Genomic DNA, 16,699 nt, shown 5'->3' with positions numbered 1-16,699 from the left:
TACATTTCGTTTCAGGCTTGAAGGTTTAATGGTTTTGTGAAGGTTTTATGGTAATACAATTGGTTCAGGAAATTCTAAATATAAATCGTAATTTTCATTCATATGTGGGATTCTCGTAAAATATGCCAAGAAGCACTTTCAATTTGTTATTGCAACAAATTAATGCGGACGTGCAAGCTGATTGCAAAAATCTGTCCAATTGGTATTAAAAACCTACGCCCAAACAGCAGGCCCTCCATAATCCAATCCCCCTAAGTTCCTGCTCCCATTGCCAGCCATCAAGTTCTGATCAGGGATATCCCCTTAGCCCTTTTCCATCCAAAAAGATCTTCCAGTTGACAGCTGGCCAAATGCGAAACAGATCAAAGCAAATTATGTGCAACGCCTCTTAGCTGCTTAGCAATGAACGAGCATTGAGGAGATCTTGCCTCTTAGCCGACTGGCCAACTCATCCATAAGCCAAAGTATCTCCCAGATACTCAGATACAGAACGCGTGCCCGTCTCCATGAAATCGGACGATGGGCAATGGATTTTCATTTGCGAGAGTGCGGCGCAAAATATTTCATAAATCAACAGCGGCCGACGATGGCAACCAGAGAATGATGGCTCGATTAAATGGATTTCAATGCGGACTGCGACTGGCTCTAGGTCTGGGTCTCGAGTATTTTGCATTTCCATTTCATCAACGGTCCCATAAAGACTGAGATGGATACAGTCAGCGAAAATTGTAGTGATAGCTAGGCCGAAAATATGTGGGGATTTTTTCAAACAATGGAAAGTATAGAATTGTATACTGTTAGTATATCTTAATTATTTTTATTTATGAAACAGTTTTTGATCTTAATTCAATGCATTTTCTATTAACTAATTTACACTTGTAATTTATTCAATTAATATTTTAAATTACATATAATATATGTTTTTCATTGTGCACTATGACAGAGCGAGAGAGCAAACTCATAACAAATTTGCGCGCTTTTATGGCCACAAATTGCCATGTCTTCAGCCAAGTGACAGTGCAATTATCGAGGACCTAGACCGAAGAACCCAGAATCGAATGGCGCGAGGTGATCCAGGGGACTGGGAGACACTTGGTAGGGTCCCCATCTCAACTGCAGTTGACAGTTTGAATGGTTCCAGGGGGTTGGCAACAGGGCGCCGAATTGATGAATTGTCTATTTTGGGTAAATATCTCGAAGCAACGGGCGCCAAAGCGATCTGGGGCCTCTAATTAATGGCCCATCCTCTCACTTCGAGCTATTCATGCATTCATGTGACCTATGCAGCTATAGATATATATCACTGTGTACATATCACTGGTGGGGATGCATCCCGCCCGATTGGCGGATACTTAACATTTCGCTTAACATTCTGCAACATCAATGCGGTTCGATGCAATCGAATCCGATGCGATGCCACGAAAATTATCATACCAGAGGCTACAATTATGCGCTAGCTGGAATGCTACACATTCAATAAAAGCGGCAACAGAAGCCGCTGGCAGCTGGCGGCAGCCGGCGCAAATGTGAATTTGGCCAGAACAATGGGCCGCAGCTTACAGCTTACAAATACCATCGACAGGCTCCAGCTGATGCCGAGATGCGGATTCGGACTCGGATTGTGGCCAAGTGTGTGAGTGCCATTTGTCCAAAGAGTGCAATCGAGTTAGTATTCGCATTCGCATTTGTTGATCGGAATCGAATGCCGAAAATACAATTATGGCCGCTGATCGCTACACGATCTCTAGAAGCTAGAATGCAACCATCCCATAGTAAAATATTTCGTGTTTTCGTACTCTTAACAAATCAAGGCAAGGTATTATAGCTCTCAATAAAATTGCTAAGATTTAACTTAACAGAGTGGCATATAAACGAACTTGTTGGTTCATTTTTTCACTTGACAAATCTGTGAAATTATTAAAACTGTTTTGTAAATATTAATCGATTAATTCCTTAATTCCTTTGTATGCTTTGCAAATTATTTGTTTATTTTAAATATGCATACATTGGCCAAGTGGCACGCGGAACCTGCTTACCCCGACCGAGAAAACGTCATCGATTTAGAGTATGGCCAAAAGCGGAGACAATGCCGCAATAAAAATAAAAATAGAAAGAAAGCGAATCAAGGAGAGCAACGACTGTAATCGGCATTCCTGTTGGCCCGGCATAGCTCATTCTAATGCAAACAACACTGCCAGCAAACACCTTTTGGCCAAGAGCTGCTTTTCGACCGCCAATTGATGGTTATTGCCAATTTGTATGCGGTCGCAGTCGGTGCCATTCCCACTGCCACTGCCAGCATATCATTTTCAAACGTAGGAAGTGGCCTGGTCAGGTCTGGTCCGTTCTGGCCACAATAAGAACAGATGCTGGCGATAATGGCGATAATAATTGTCTTTATCTTTTTAGCTCAAAAGACGGCCCGGGGCCCGGTTGAATCCGTTCCATTCCGTTTAACAGCGGAAAGCCAACAATGAAAGCCATAGAACTGCCAAGTTGAGTGCCACACTTTCCCAATGCCAAAGCCATAGCCAAAGCCTGACCCGCACAATGGGCACAAGTTAACAATTTTTGGCCACAATGGCTGCGGGGCGGGGCACGGGGGCCACTAACGACCATTTCAATGGTGTCCAGTTTGCATTAATTTTGTGTGAAAAGCGTGAGGCAATAAAGTTTTCAAAAATATATATATGTGCGTTGAAAAACACCAAATTCAGTTATTTGCATATCAAGCGAATGGTGGCTCAGACAAAAGTGAACATCAACGCGCCAAGCAAATAGAGCAATAAAAATTGATAAATGCTCCACATTTCGAGGAACTTTTGTAAGCGCTAGACTTTTTCTGGAATTTAAATGGATCGCATTAGTTTTCGAGGGGAAATAATCATAAAAACTAAGTTTACAAGCTTAATTGTTGGCAGTGGTTAGAACGGTTTTCGTCGAGTGTTAATTTGGTGAGAAATAATGTTGAGTGTTGAAAGTGTTCTTCAAACTTCAAATGCACTGAAAATAATAATCATTAATATTAATGTATGCTTTGCACTTCAATGTATCTTTCATTTTAAGAACAGATACATGCTAGCACTGGAGTAAATGTTACAAGCTCAAAGAATTTTTTGAATGCATTTTCTATGTTAATAGCATTTAATTATGCGCTTTCTTACATACGAATTGTGTGGAAATTCATACACTTTATTGCTCTTTATGTATGATGAAAGAATTCTCATAATTAAAAGAAGATTTACCCCTGTCTACCAGCCACCTCCACCCACTTTCGCGCTCCCACTTAACCTCTGTCGGATATTTGAACAGTTATGACGGCTCTGTCAAAGTCAAACTACTTTATAATATTTGTTACTCGCTTGATGAAGTCGCCGCTCGGCAGCAGCTACGTCACTCACAGATACTGCTGCACACAGATGCCCTAGACAGCCACTCATACTTGTACATTTTATGTCTTTTTTAATTGAAAACTTAAATTTGAAGCGACATGGAAAGGCTTTTATCTGCGCCGTAGTCAATGTTACGGCGCTGCTCCCTATTCCTATTCCCTACCCTTTCGGACCCGGGAAAGCCCCCTCTTCCGCTTTCCATCAACATCACCACATCTCACCATCAGCAGATATGTAGGTAGCTCTGCTCCATGTGGCCTCCTGAAGTTGCAGCTTCGGATACCGATTCTGATTCTGAGCCACTGGCAGCTTGTCAGCGACGGAGCTGGAAATGATGTTGATGATAAATAAAATAACGAGTTGGCATTAAAATGATGACAGCCTTTTGAGGCTCAGGCCCTCTGACAAAGACATCTACGTCGGCGCTTATTAATAATTAGGTTGACTCTTCGGGGGCAATTAACATGCGCCCGCTGCAGAGTGTCGCTGGTAATTAGAAAACTTTCCAACTACTAAAAAGGTTTCGTACACAGAAAAAAATACAAGAATGCAAAATGTACAGCAAAAACTAATTTGAATATTTAAAATTCATAAAACCTACCCAATCTTTTCTAGTGAAAATACTACCTTAAAATGTATAAATTGACCTGATGAATGATTATTCCATGTGCACAACTAAGCCCCAGCTGCGTAATTGCATATTTTCGAGAAGCAAAAATTCATATTCATCAACTTAAATGGCAGCCAAGTTAGCTACTTGCTTGTAATTACCCAATCGCAGATTTTTCTTTAACCTTCATTTTTTGGCACAATCTTGACCACCTCATAAATTGATGGACGGTGGTCGGTCGGTGGGTTTCAAAGTATGAAGCCCGCTGAAATTGCATGTTACCCCTTTGGTTTTTTTTTGTTTTGGATCTCTGGCTCTCCGCGCTCATTGAAAACAAGTTCATTTAGACCACAATTCGATCGAGGCTCATTTCAATAAAGTGTTTTTTCCACTCACATTACGGTGGCTCCCTGGTCATAACCATTACCGGAAGGCGATTCCTCCTCGGCTCGTTTTCATGTTTGTATTTTTTGTGGCTTCCTTCGGTGAGAGCTCGTTATTGAAATGATCATGCAGCGAACTGGGTTTATTGAAATGTTTCACGGCGAATTCCCGCTGAAATGTTGCACTTACCGAGCGCCAAGCCATCCGGGTGGAGTCGAGATCGCATAAGGGAAATCGCTCAAAGATGTGAGAATATCACTACAACTGGAAGGAAGGAAGGATATGGCGGTGCCTACAGTCAAACGACAGCTACCCATTCGTATTATCGGCTAAACGTTTCCTGTCAGTCGAAACACGAAAAAATGCAAACTCTTTTGCATAGACGAGGGACATGCCAATGTTTTTGCTTCGTTTTCTTCTGTTTTTCACTACCAAGCAGCTGTCGAATTTCTTAAATGTCCAGCACCAGACATCGGGCCGCCGTCACTGTCAGTGGATCAAAAGTTGTCAAATATCAGTTATCAGCAGGCGGAGCAACATGCTGCAAACACACAGCTCAGTCAAGGGAAGAAGGGACCCTGGTCACATATTGATGTCCTACGGAACGGAGAGGCCAGCCCATCTGAACTCAACTGACTGACTGACAGTTGACAGTTCGGCGAGGGACGTTCAGGGAACTTGGACTGGGATGTGGGACATGGGTTGCTATGGGACTGGGACTGGGACTGCGAATGGTGGTACTCCGACTCTAGATTCGAGCCAAGCTGTCTGGCAAGGCAACGTTGTTGCCGCTGTTGCCATAAAGATAAACGACCAGCATTTGACAATTAAAGCAAAACAAAGTGTGGCACCTTATCGCCACAGAGGTGCCAATGAAATGGGAGGGACGACTCGCCAATTGGTTGAGGAGGGACTGGAAGTGAGGGAGTTCCGGCTAAGGATTATCAGCAATTTCCACGCGACATATGTTGGTGGTCACTTTGCCGGAAATTTGCTACACGTGCTTTATAAAGTTATGCTGGCTATGTTATGCTGAAAACAAAATACATGATTTTTAAAAACTAAATAAATATATTGATAGTTTACCTATAGATATAGCATTAGAGCCGTTTAAAATTGTTATGCAAGACATCAACTCGCCATTTGCTCAGATATTCCTTTGGCTGGTATTTATGATGGCCTGCCTAGGCATTCATTAGGGGCTTCCTACGTTTGGGTGGCTTGCCGCATTCCTCACCGCGGACATGGCCACAACTCACACGGTGCCATCTCCCGGGTCTTCCAAGTCACCCAAGTTAGCCAAGTCAGACAGCTCCAAACTTCCCAGTCGCAACTGCCAGCTCCTAGCAGGTATTCATTTCAACGCTGGCCGAGCTCGTAAAACTGTCAAAATGCACCGGCCGCTGCTACCGAACGATGGAGCCGAAGTTGGGAATGGAGTTGGAGTTGGAGGTACTAGCCGCACCGGTACCAATGGCATGGGATCCTAACTGAGCTGGCGGCGGGTTGTAAATGCAATCTACGCCACACATGCAACAATTAGCAAAACAAACGCGATATCATAAAATAATATTAATTTGTAAAACAATCGCCGGCGTAAACAACAACGACAACCAAACTGGCAAGCTGACTTTGCCATGGCACTGCAATCCTCCACGTTGTGTGGATGTGGATGTGCCACTGGCACCCCACAATTAAAGCCAGCTCGCTGGACGCCGTTGCGCATGCGTAATAAGCACTTTTCCGTCTGACAACACAATAAAATGTCATGATATGCCCCACGCTCTGTGGGGACCCCAGCGATTGTGGACAGGATCGGAGAGGATTGGCCAATGGCCATTTGTATTTGTTTTCAACTTGTCCAAAACTATGGCCACTGTCATGGCCAACGATGCTGCGATCCCCCCAGTTGCACAGTTTCGGGGCCTTTTGCGCATTCTTATTGCAAATAAACGTCTCGGGTTGCAATTAAAATCAATAAATCGGTAACTAGCCTGCCAGCTGGTTTATAACCGTTGAAGAGCACAGCACGAGGGAGATATGTCCAGATCTGGTTGGCATCGCATCGGATTGGATTGGAGACGATCCGATCCGAAACGGGATCCAACTTCTGGGATTTTATGTGATACGCTTTTAAAATTAATGCTAACCACTTTACAATTTTTATTATTGGTTAAACGAACAGTCGAAGTGCATTTATCGGCGTAATTCATTACTTCATGTGGTTTACTTAGACCAAACAGCTGCTATTAAAAAGACTAGACTTGAGCTTGTCTGTATGTCATAATCCACTTTAAAATAAATAAAATAAACTCTATATGTAATTTAACTATAAAGCCTAATTTACTCTGAAGCTCGGAAATGGTTCATTAAAAGTTATTAGCTTTCCACGATGCTGATTAGTGTTCTGTACTCCAGTGGTAACTCATCTACTTAAATAAATATTTATGTTTTAAATAGCCATTAAAATTGGTATATTTTCTGAATAAACCTTACATATATCACTTCCTCTTTGATCCTCACCTGTAGAGTCCAAGTGACGACCTACCCCAATGCGAGATGCTTGCCCCGATTATCACCGCTGACAGGTGAACCATTTCGTTTGGGTGCCCGCTGGCGATCGGCGGCTATCTTGGGTGACCGGCGACCACCAGGTGACAGCAGCTCCTTAAAAAGTGTGTGCGCCTTTTAATCGCTTCCAATGACGTCCCGAATGATGCCTCACTTATGTGTGAACCTACCGGGCGGCTGTCAATATCTGCCGCTGCCTGTTTGTATCGATCGATAAAGATGATCTCGTCTGCCTCGGTCGATTCCATTCCATCCAACCCATGCCATGCCATCCCATTCCATCCTCCTGTCGCCTGCCAATAGAAATGTTCATGGTCGAGGGACGTCTGGCGAACTCTGCGAACATTTTGTTGATCATGATTTTTGAGTTGACAAGATGTCACCGCCGGCGATCGGCGCTGCAGTGGTGGAGCTGGGGAGGATCTCGAGACTAGAATGTTGCCTGGCATGTTGCGTCCTTGTCGAGCAACATTTTGCGGTCTTCTTTATTTTTATTTTTTTGTCCCATCACTTTCTTTGGCTGACTGGCTTCGTTTAAGGTTAGATCGATGGGTCCGATCGATCGGTCCATCGATCGAACCACGGTCGATTGCTGATCGTAGATCAGCTGGCCCCAGTTCCGACTTCGTTTTTCTTTTTTCAGCCTGGCCCCGGCAATTGGGAGCGCATTACATAGATTGCAATGCGGCTGATAAGCTGGAAGATTGGCTAAGCCAAGAGGCGAGCGTCTCGCAGATCGTGGCTTAGCTGCAGGTGCCACACAGCCGATCGTGGCCACATTTTGGACATGCCACAAATTCCCCAGCATAGTTGCTACACCAGCCAAGCAGATGTGCTGGAATTTTAATCAGGCCTCCGTCGGTCTTTAATTCAATTACATGCCACGCTCGAGTTGAGGGTTAAGCTTGGGGTCCCGCGGTCGCCACAGTTGCGTGGGTTAATGTGTCTGGGTCTGGTCTACACTCTTCAATCAGAGCGTAAAGTGTTTCTATTTCGTTTTTTTTCTTTTTGTTGGGCCTGGGGCACCCTTGATTGATTCCGATAAAAGTGGCCGCAGTCTGGTGACAGCCTTTTGTAAATGGCTTCCGGCAACACTTTTGAACGCAATTAAAAACGAAAACTAGCAGAAAAAGGGCACAGAGGCGATCGCCGACGACTGCATTCAGCGCCGACGGCTCTTAGGCTATATCGCCTCCATGTATCTGTATCGAACCGATCCGAAAAGAACACCACAGATCCGATCCAAGCCAGAGAGAACACAAACCTCTAGCGCACAATTGTGCGATTAATCATTGCGCGCTCAGTGAGTTGTCAGCTGTGACTGTGACTCCGGGTTTGAGACTGGCCTGTGACTTTGCCGCCGCCTCGGAGATCGCATCGTTCGTCACAGGCGATCGGACACCCGTTCCCAGTTCCATTCCCAATGCCATTCCCATTCCCATTCCCTAGCCCAATCCCCCATCGGATACTCAGTTCTGGCCAGGCCCAGAACTCAGGCTAGGCCAGCCAAACGGGCGGCGACAGCTCGACCAAGCTCACCGAATCGAACCCATCGCAAGTCCACTTCAACTGCCCTGTCCAACACTTTTTCCATTTCGTGGAATACTCTGCACTGGCAATAACTCAACTCTTACTTGGCCTTTCATTCAATATGTTAGCCAGAACAAGTGCCATGCATTCTTTGATGTGGATTAAAGGGGTTGAGGGTTTCTATAAGAAAGTATATTTGTTACCGTGACATTTTGAGAAACAACCCTTCTAAATACAAAGTATATAGGTATAAATGCATTGTTAAATAAAAAGTTTATTTACACCTGTTACGGATATTTATTTATATGCTCAAAGCAGATGTTTTTCACGAAATTCTTTAATAACTCTTCACTTAATCAATAGAGTATTGAAAATTCTATATCGTAAGTACTGCTTTATTGTTTCTATTTCGTAATTTCTATGGGCCGATGTTGGCATTCATGCGTTGTGAATCGCCAGTGACTTTTTGTAGATTTGCAGCGCCGTCAATTTGCTGTCTCACCCTTCCATTCTGACCCCCTCTCATAGGACGCCACTGAAGTTCCAGCCCCTTTAACCAACCAGGCCCTTTCAGCTAGTAGCCCTTCATTTGGGGTCTGCTTTGTTTGCACTTCTCCGCCTGGAGTTCTGTGTGTTTTGCTCCATTTGTGCTGCAAACGCATCGAACTGCCTTCCAACTTCCGCCACAGAAAGTGCCGATGGACAGGGGCTGTGAGGGGTTAAGGTTAGTGAAGCGAGCAAAAGTGGATGTGGATGTGGACGTGGATGAGTTGACTGCTTTCTTTGGCCGGGAAAAAAACGCTAGACGACGGGAACTGCGTGCTGCTGGGCCATTCCATAAAGTGTTTTATTTAATGGAAAATCTTTCAATTGTGGAAAATGGTGTTAATTAGCCGCCATTAAGATCATAAATTAGTCGCTACAAACGATTATGACGCGATTGTTCGTTGCCATTGTTGTTGCCTTTCTATCGGAATTTCTACAAAGTGTTTGGCTTATATGGCAGTTGGCTGAAACATGTTTGCTTTACGGTACATTTGCTGTTATGACTTCACATATAGGTAGGTAGGTAGTTCAGTTCGGCGATGGGGAGATGTTTGATTTACTAAATTGATTCAATCGCTGGTCATGGGATGTGAAAGGGAGAGTTTTATTTGGGTGTGTAAAGAGGTAAGGGGGTGTGTTAAAAATAACGATTTTGGGAACACACATATAAGGCAATGCTGCCATAATTTAGTTCTTGAAAAAAATAATAATTTGATAAGAATATATTACTTCTAATTATATATCCCATGACATTTTCAAACTCTTACCCGGCCCAAATTGTACAATTTCCAATTGCTCCTGTGACCAAATGGCGACTAGGAACCACTCCAATCATTGACCGCACTTTAAAGCAGTGCCCTCTTGAGTGTCCAGCCCTAATTGAAAGCACCCACCTTGTTGAGCACTATCCGGATCCACAGCTCCTCCTCCCCGGCAGTCACATTTGTAGAGTCAATCGCTCATTATCAGTTGTTTGTTGCGTCTGTGATTGTTAATCAGCGTGGGCGTAGCAGATTTGTCAAGTTGGGCGGGTCGTCCCCACATCCAAACCCATCCTCGGTCACATCTGCATCTGCATTATATGTAGGTTAACTCCGCGCACAACTCAAGATACGCGAATGCGATGGCACTGCATCCATTCCATGGGCTTCGGACTCCGACTGGCTTTGATTAGCATTACAAATGATGCGAGTAATGTGCACTTAAGCGAGCGCAGTGCATCCTGTACCATCCGGGCTTTATCCTAGACAGAGTGACGTGTGTTCTGGATATGGCCCGACTCCCAATGACTTGCAATTCATTTTCGGAGGTCCGTCCTCATCCGATTTCTCCCTCATCTGGACTGCGGATGTGTGGGCACAAGTTGAAGTCTGAAGACTGGCGCCGAAAAGCAGGGGAGTGCAGAGAGCTGCACTGGAAGAAAAAGCCAGAGTTTCGGTTCTTGTTAATTTTGGAAAAATAACTCAATGTTTTTTTTTTTACTAAATAACAGTGCTATACTCTAAACGCTATATACTTTTTTTGAAAGATATGTACTATGTAGAAAGTTAGTGCTATTTTCCCACTCTGTAGCTATTATTCAGAAACCGCTCCACCTTCGTTGGGAATCTGCATTCCCGTATGCAGATTCACACTTGCCACCCCGCCAGCCGCTCGTCCCTTGGTTGGCCATAAAATATCGGCATTTTATTAGCGCGTGCATCCCATTTGCCGCTTTTCATTGCGATTTTAAAAGTGTTCCCGTGTTTTGATAGCCGCACTATCAGTGACCCATGGAAATAAATGTGGCCTATAGAGATTATGCCATCCAGCCTGGACAGGCCGCAGACTCCAAGCCCCGAACACTGCAGGCGAGGACTGGACGAGCGAGAGTCTGTTCTGGCCAGAACTTGCTTAATGAAATATGGCGCAATAATCCAGTATAACGGCTATTTAGGGCCACTCATCGAGAGTTTGGGATCGCATCGCATCGGATCGGATGGGATCGTATCGGTATCGTGGTACTTTCGCCTCTAATGCGTCGTTGGGTTCGCACTTCTGTCGCCCCAATTCGAAGTCGATTCGCAATGCAAAAACCACAAATTAACTGCACATCAAACATAATCATTTGTGAAAGCTGGCAGGACCAATAACAACACCTACGGATTCCCTGCCTTTTTCCTGTAGCAAATTACTCCAACACACGGCAGAGTATACGGACGGAATTCGCATCGGACAAACTGGAGTTGCCAAAAATCAGGTGTGGATTGAAACGGAAATCGAATATGAAATGCACTCTAAGTAATCAAAAAAGAACATTTTAGTAAAAACTAATTAGACATTTAGTTGATCTAAACATTAATCATAGGAATTAGTCATATTTAAAATTGATTGAATAAATTATATTTAAATTTCTTAAAAATTCGTTGTGCTGTTGATCATTACCCCTGGAATACCGTGCACTTTAATTAAGTTATTTCTGGATGGCTATGAGTAATATTTCACATTTATTTTAAGTGCTAACTGCTCACACCTAGGCTGCCATGCCTGCGAATACGCTTCCTTCCTGCTTCCAGTGCTTTATAATAAACACACATCGACCGACCTTGCCTTCGTGTCTGGGAGCGATTGTGCCCCTCGTTTCTGGCCATTCTTGCATACGCTCCGACCAATTGGCCAGTTGACAACAAAATTTTTGGTGGACCGCCCGCCACAAGCGATAATTCTTCCACTGCTATGACAACTAAATTGGCATGGCCGTATTTGACCAGACGGGACTTGGGACCCGGTATACCAGGCTCGAGGTTCGAGGTCCGAGATCCGAGTTCCAGACCCTGCTGGGGCAAACCTATTGCCGAAAAACCCTTTTGCCGGGGCTGGATAATTCGCATGATGATGAATTCCAGCGAAAAAAGGCTAAGTAAAAGGCAAGGAGCTGAAGGTGGAGCGGGTGGTGGTGGCTTTTGCAGTTTTGGGCTCGGTTTGGTTTCGTTTATTCACTTGACTGTAATTGCTGGCCTCAGTTTGGACCTGGCATGGTCTGGGGTCTGTCAGTGTGAGAGTCTGGGTCGCGGGTCCCACACAAAATAACAGAGCAGAGCACACTGAGGAAAATAGGGAATAAAAAATAATTACAAATAAAGATATGAAAAATATCGTAAAAAGTACGTATAAAAAATTAAAATATAGGAAATTAAAGTAATATTCAGTCATCAAAAAACCTATCTTCAACCTATTTAAAAGCTTAATCCGTTGGCTTATTAATTTTTTTTTATTTCGTTCATTAAATAATTATTATTATTTTTTTGAGTGCCGACCTGAGAAAAGCTGCAAGTTTTGCCAGTTAAGTTCTCACTTTGTGTATTGCCAAGTTGGCTTCGTTTATTTGAAAATTTCTTCATTTTTCGGAATTTGGTAATTGCCGGCTCTCGAGTCTTTCTTGGAGTTGGAGTTCGCGTTTGTCTTGGACTTGGACTTGCCATTGGGGCCTTGCGGTTTGTTTGCTGATCTTCCGCTGATTTTTTGGCTTTGTGGCAATGGCACGGCCGCCTTCTGGTTTTGCCTCCTTTTTGCGGCCTTTTTTGGGGGCTCTCTTAACGTTATCAATGCGCGACTTGGTGCCAGTGATTGCCACTTAAAACCGTTAAGCAAACGCCGCTGCAAGAGGTCGTCGAGATTGGGATTGGGCAAATGACTCGCCTCGAACTTGGTTTTAAATGAACTTCGCTTTTGGGCTGCTGGGATCTCTCCACATTCCGTTGCACTTAACGCATTCCCAGCAGAGATAAGTTTCAATTACAAATTGTGTTGAATGTTTCTTGCTCTTTTTTTTTGGGGGGGTTTTGCCTTTTTTAATTGACAATGTTGCAGACCGGCAGATATGAATCAGTTTGATTTGTTATCCGCTGAAAGTTGGAAAGTTGGTCTTACAGCGATCACCGCCCTATTTGGCTATAATTCCCAGCTGGGATCGGGATCGGCATCCCCCAACACGAACCGCGACCCTGCTCCATTCACCATTTCCATTGTGATCACGCAGTCTCAGCTCAACACAGGCAGCTCAAATATGCCAAAAGCTGTGGTTCTGCTCGCTGTAGTTGACAATTTCTTTGTGTGTTTGTATATCTGGGCAGCCTCCTCCTCCACTTGGCGACAACAGCAATCCGAAAGCCATAGAAATGCCGACCTGGCCGGGTTCTCGGAGCCCCAATGCCCAGGCTCTCGGCTCCCAATCTATGGCAAACAAGCCCTTAATCAGAGGTAGTCGCGGAATCTCGGAGGCAAAACTGAAACAACTGCAAAGATTTAATTGCCTGAGCCGCGCGACGGAGGCAGCTACTGTATCTGCTGGATGCGCTAAATAGTTGGTATCATTCTTATAGGCCTTACCTTGCCCCCTACCTTGCCCCGCGGATTCTGCACTCGGATCTCGCCGGGATCTCTGCGATCTGCGAGGATCTTGGGGCAGCGCATGCCAATTGGCAAGTAGCTAAAGAATTGTCATTTAATTGCGCCGCGTACGTGATCGAAGCATTCGGAGTTCAGTTCGAGCCAAGGACCTCTCGCGATTTTCCTAGGCTAGGGCATAAATTTTATGCGTCTGCTTGCAAATACTTTGTTGGCCAACATCGATGTTCGATGTCCAGTGCTGCGATGTTGGCCGGGCAGCAAACAATTCGTTAATAATCCAAATTCCCACATTGCCCCTGCGCTGGCCGCCTGTCAATTATTATTATTTTTCATTGGAAAAGACCGAAGCGGAAAAATGAAATGCCACAGAGAATGCGGCTTGCTGTTTATTTATTTTTTCCATTTTTTTTTTTAACCCGCCGCGCTTCTTTCTAATGCGTTTGCCACTTACCAATACACACAATCGGGTTAACCCATTGTTGCCGTCTGGCAGCTAGCGCGTGATTAAATCTGCCTGGAAATTGGCCTTTGTTTCGCGCTACCGAAAACTACCAACTGAAACTCAAACGAGGCTCGATCCGCACACACGCATATTGACCAAAGGAGCTGCGATCGACCAACTTACCATAAAGCCCCGTTACATTCTTCTTCCGCTAACAAACAAACAATGCTTTGGGCCAACTTTTGGCCCAGGCTCATGCGTACTTAGTTGGCCATATGGTTGTGACCGTGGCCTTAAGCTACCAACGTGGTATGTATCAAAGTATCTTTGCTCCTTTGATTTTAACCTCTGCTATAGTTATTCTCAAAAATCTAAAAAATCAATAGTTATATTTTGAGATTGACTTGTTGTTCGCAGTACATGCCAAACAAATCGATTCTTATTGCTGACTTTTGTACTCCCAAAAAATGCATTGTTTTTTGGGGAATTTAGCCAAAAGCCGAATTGTAATTCCGCAACTGTGATTTCGATTCTGAGCTGGAAATGCATTTTGGTTAATTAATCGCGTTCCGGCGGCGATTTCCCGCTGCTTGGCAACCAATTAAGTCGGTTCGCAGACCCATTTTGGAGCTCACAAGGAGACGCAAGGAGTTGGGGCCTCGACTTGGGTCCAGGATATGCCACGATGATGTGAGGTGATTGTGTGCGTGCCGCAGTATCTGTGTGAGGAGGGTATATAAATTTCCATGGCAGCTGTGTGCGAAACTCAAGGCGAAACTTGGACCAAAGCCTGCCCACGGCTTTCGGAACTCACTCTCTCCCTCTGGACTAGGAGTAGGTGTCATATTTATAATTTACAACATTAGCTCGCCATGGGGTAGCTTCGCAATCTTGCTGAATTTATGCATAAAGTAGTTGATGTTATATATTTGCCCCGGACACCCCAATCACCCGATCCCCGCCAGCCCGGAGTATCTGCAGCCCTCCTGGCGAGTGCGTCGGTCCTATGCATATGTAACACACGTTTACGAGCATGTAAAATGCGTGTATTTTATTTCGCCTTCGGATTCTGGATCCCAGCCCATGGTCTCTGGGTCTTTGTGCCCATGGTGAGCGTGCCCGGATAGTTAAATGGCCCATGGACTGCTAACGAGCCCGCTCCGGTTCGCTAATGTCGTCCGAATGAGAGATAATGGAAGGAAAACCAGGCAATCGTCGCCAGGCAATGAGACAGTTGGGCCCAAAATAATAGTCGTTTTTAAATTTAATAATTTAAAAAAAAATTTTAATTTTTAAAATTTTCTATAACAAATTTTATTTTCAGTACCAAACCATTTTTCATTTTATCAGTTTATGTCTAATTAATTTAATATTGGCCCTTTTAACACAAACCAATTTTTAAAGCATCTAAAATTTGGTTTGGCATAGAATAACTTTTTGAGCACTTTTCAAACAAAAACTTTATCGAGCTATTTGTAAGAATATTTCACTTTGACCGCAGCTGTATGCATATTTTAGTTAGTGCGCCTGAATTGCAAAGAAGCTTCTGTCAGCCTCATATCCGTCACTTTCCCATGAGTCCCCAGTGCTCGGGTCAGACTTGGGGAAAACTTCTGCTTCTAATCAGTAAACTTTTCCACCAGGAAGCTGCTTCTGCCGGCTAGCAGAAGAAATAAATGGGGGAAAAAAGGAAAGGTAGGAAATTTACCGGCAAAAGCGTAAACGCCAAATATGGAAATGTTTACAAATTGCACGAGACTGGCAGACGAACAGCGAACAGTGTGGGTATGTGGATGTGTGGCTCTGGATGTTGGCTGCCTTGGCTTTTGGCCATCAGTGGTTGGTGGTGGTCAACTGGTCAGCGGATTTGCCTGGCGGCTCTGCGCTCTTCTGCAGATGCTCCAAAAATGAACAAAATCAGCGTATGCAGAAGACGGTAGAGGGGGGGCCGGAGGAGGTTTCGATGCCCCCAGCTCTCTTGGCCATCTCATCATCAACTTTGGGCCATGTTCGCCGAGGCGGCGGCGCATCCTTTGGCTTGCCTATTTTGTAAATTCGTTAGTGCTGCTGAAATATGTTGATTGAATTTTTCGGGAGCAACTGCATTTGATTAGAAACAAGGAGAGTGTGCTTGGCCAATACGCAGGCCTAAAATGGTCAAGAGACCAAAACAGAAGAGCACCAAAATGCGATGCTTATCGACTTGGCAGACACTTCATCAGAGGTCAAAGGTCAAACTCCCCCTTACCGTAACAGAGCAGGGCAGCGAAACCGATTAAACAAGATTTATTAATTAACCAGCTATTTACAAGTTATTTACACTTAATTAGTGGCACCCCAGTTACCTGGAGAAAGTTTCCACCAGCAAGGCGTGGGCCCAAGTTTTGTCGTCTCGGCTTCCGGTTCCCCGCAGACTCCAAATTCGACGGAAATTAATTGTTTAAACTCGTAATTTATTGGCCCATGCCGAACTCGATTCCAAGGCGGGCTCCATCGTATCGCTTTCCATGTGCGTGGGCATAAGCTTCAGGAAACCATCCAGACGATAACGAATTGAACTCATTGTTTTTAACGTATTTACAGAGTTTAAGAATCTAAGCCATTTGATGTGGGCCGAACGATTGTGCGAAGGTAATTTTAATCCATTTACACATTATAACAATTTTTTAAAATTGCGTAGGTGGCCGCCGGGTTCGAGCCGATATTCGTAAATCATCAGGGCAGAATTGATATATCTTCATATTGCGGCTTAAATATTTTCGTGGGTGAAGTGCAGGCGATGCAGGCACATCGGCTTAGCCGCGAAATGACTTCATTAACGAATATTTCATATTC

General features: G+C 44.3%; 2 long non-coding RNA genes across 2 annotated transcripts; both read left to right on the top strand.

Moving 5' to 3' along the window:
- Window positions 1-4,909: 4,909 nt before the first annotated feature.
- lncRNA:CR45980 (long non-coding RNA:CR45980) lies at window positions 4,910-5,401 on the top strand. Its single transcript, NR_133178.1, has one exon. It is a non-coding gene; the product is annotated as a long non-coding RNA:CR45980 (long non-coding RNA).
- A 6,114-nt stretch (window positions 5,402-11,515) lies between these two features.
- Window positions 11,516-12,134, top strand: lncRNA:CR45419 (long non-coding RNA:CR45419). Its single transcript, NR_124814.1, has one exon. It is a non-coding gene; the product is annotated as a long non-coding RNA:CR45419 (long non-coding RNA).
- The last annotated feature ends 4,565 nt before the right edge of the window (window positions 12,135-16,699 follow it).

This window comes from Drosophila melanogaster, chromosome 3L (genome assembly GCF_000001215.4).
Source record: "Drosophila melanogaster chromosome 3L".
In the NCBI taxonomy this organism is placed as follows: Eukaryota; Metazoa; Arthropoda; class Insecta; order Diptera; family Drosophilidae; genus Drosophila; species Drosophila melanogaster.
Note: the sequence above shows the minus strand (reverse complement) of the source record. Positions and strands in the feature narration are given on the sequence as shown.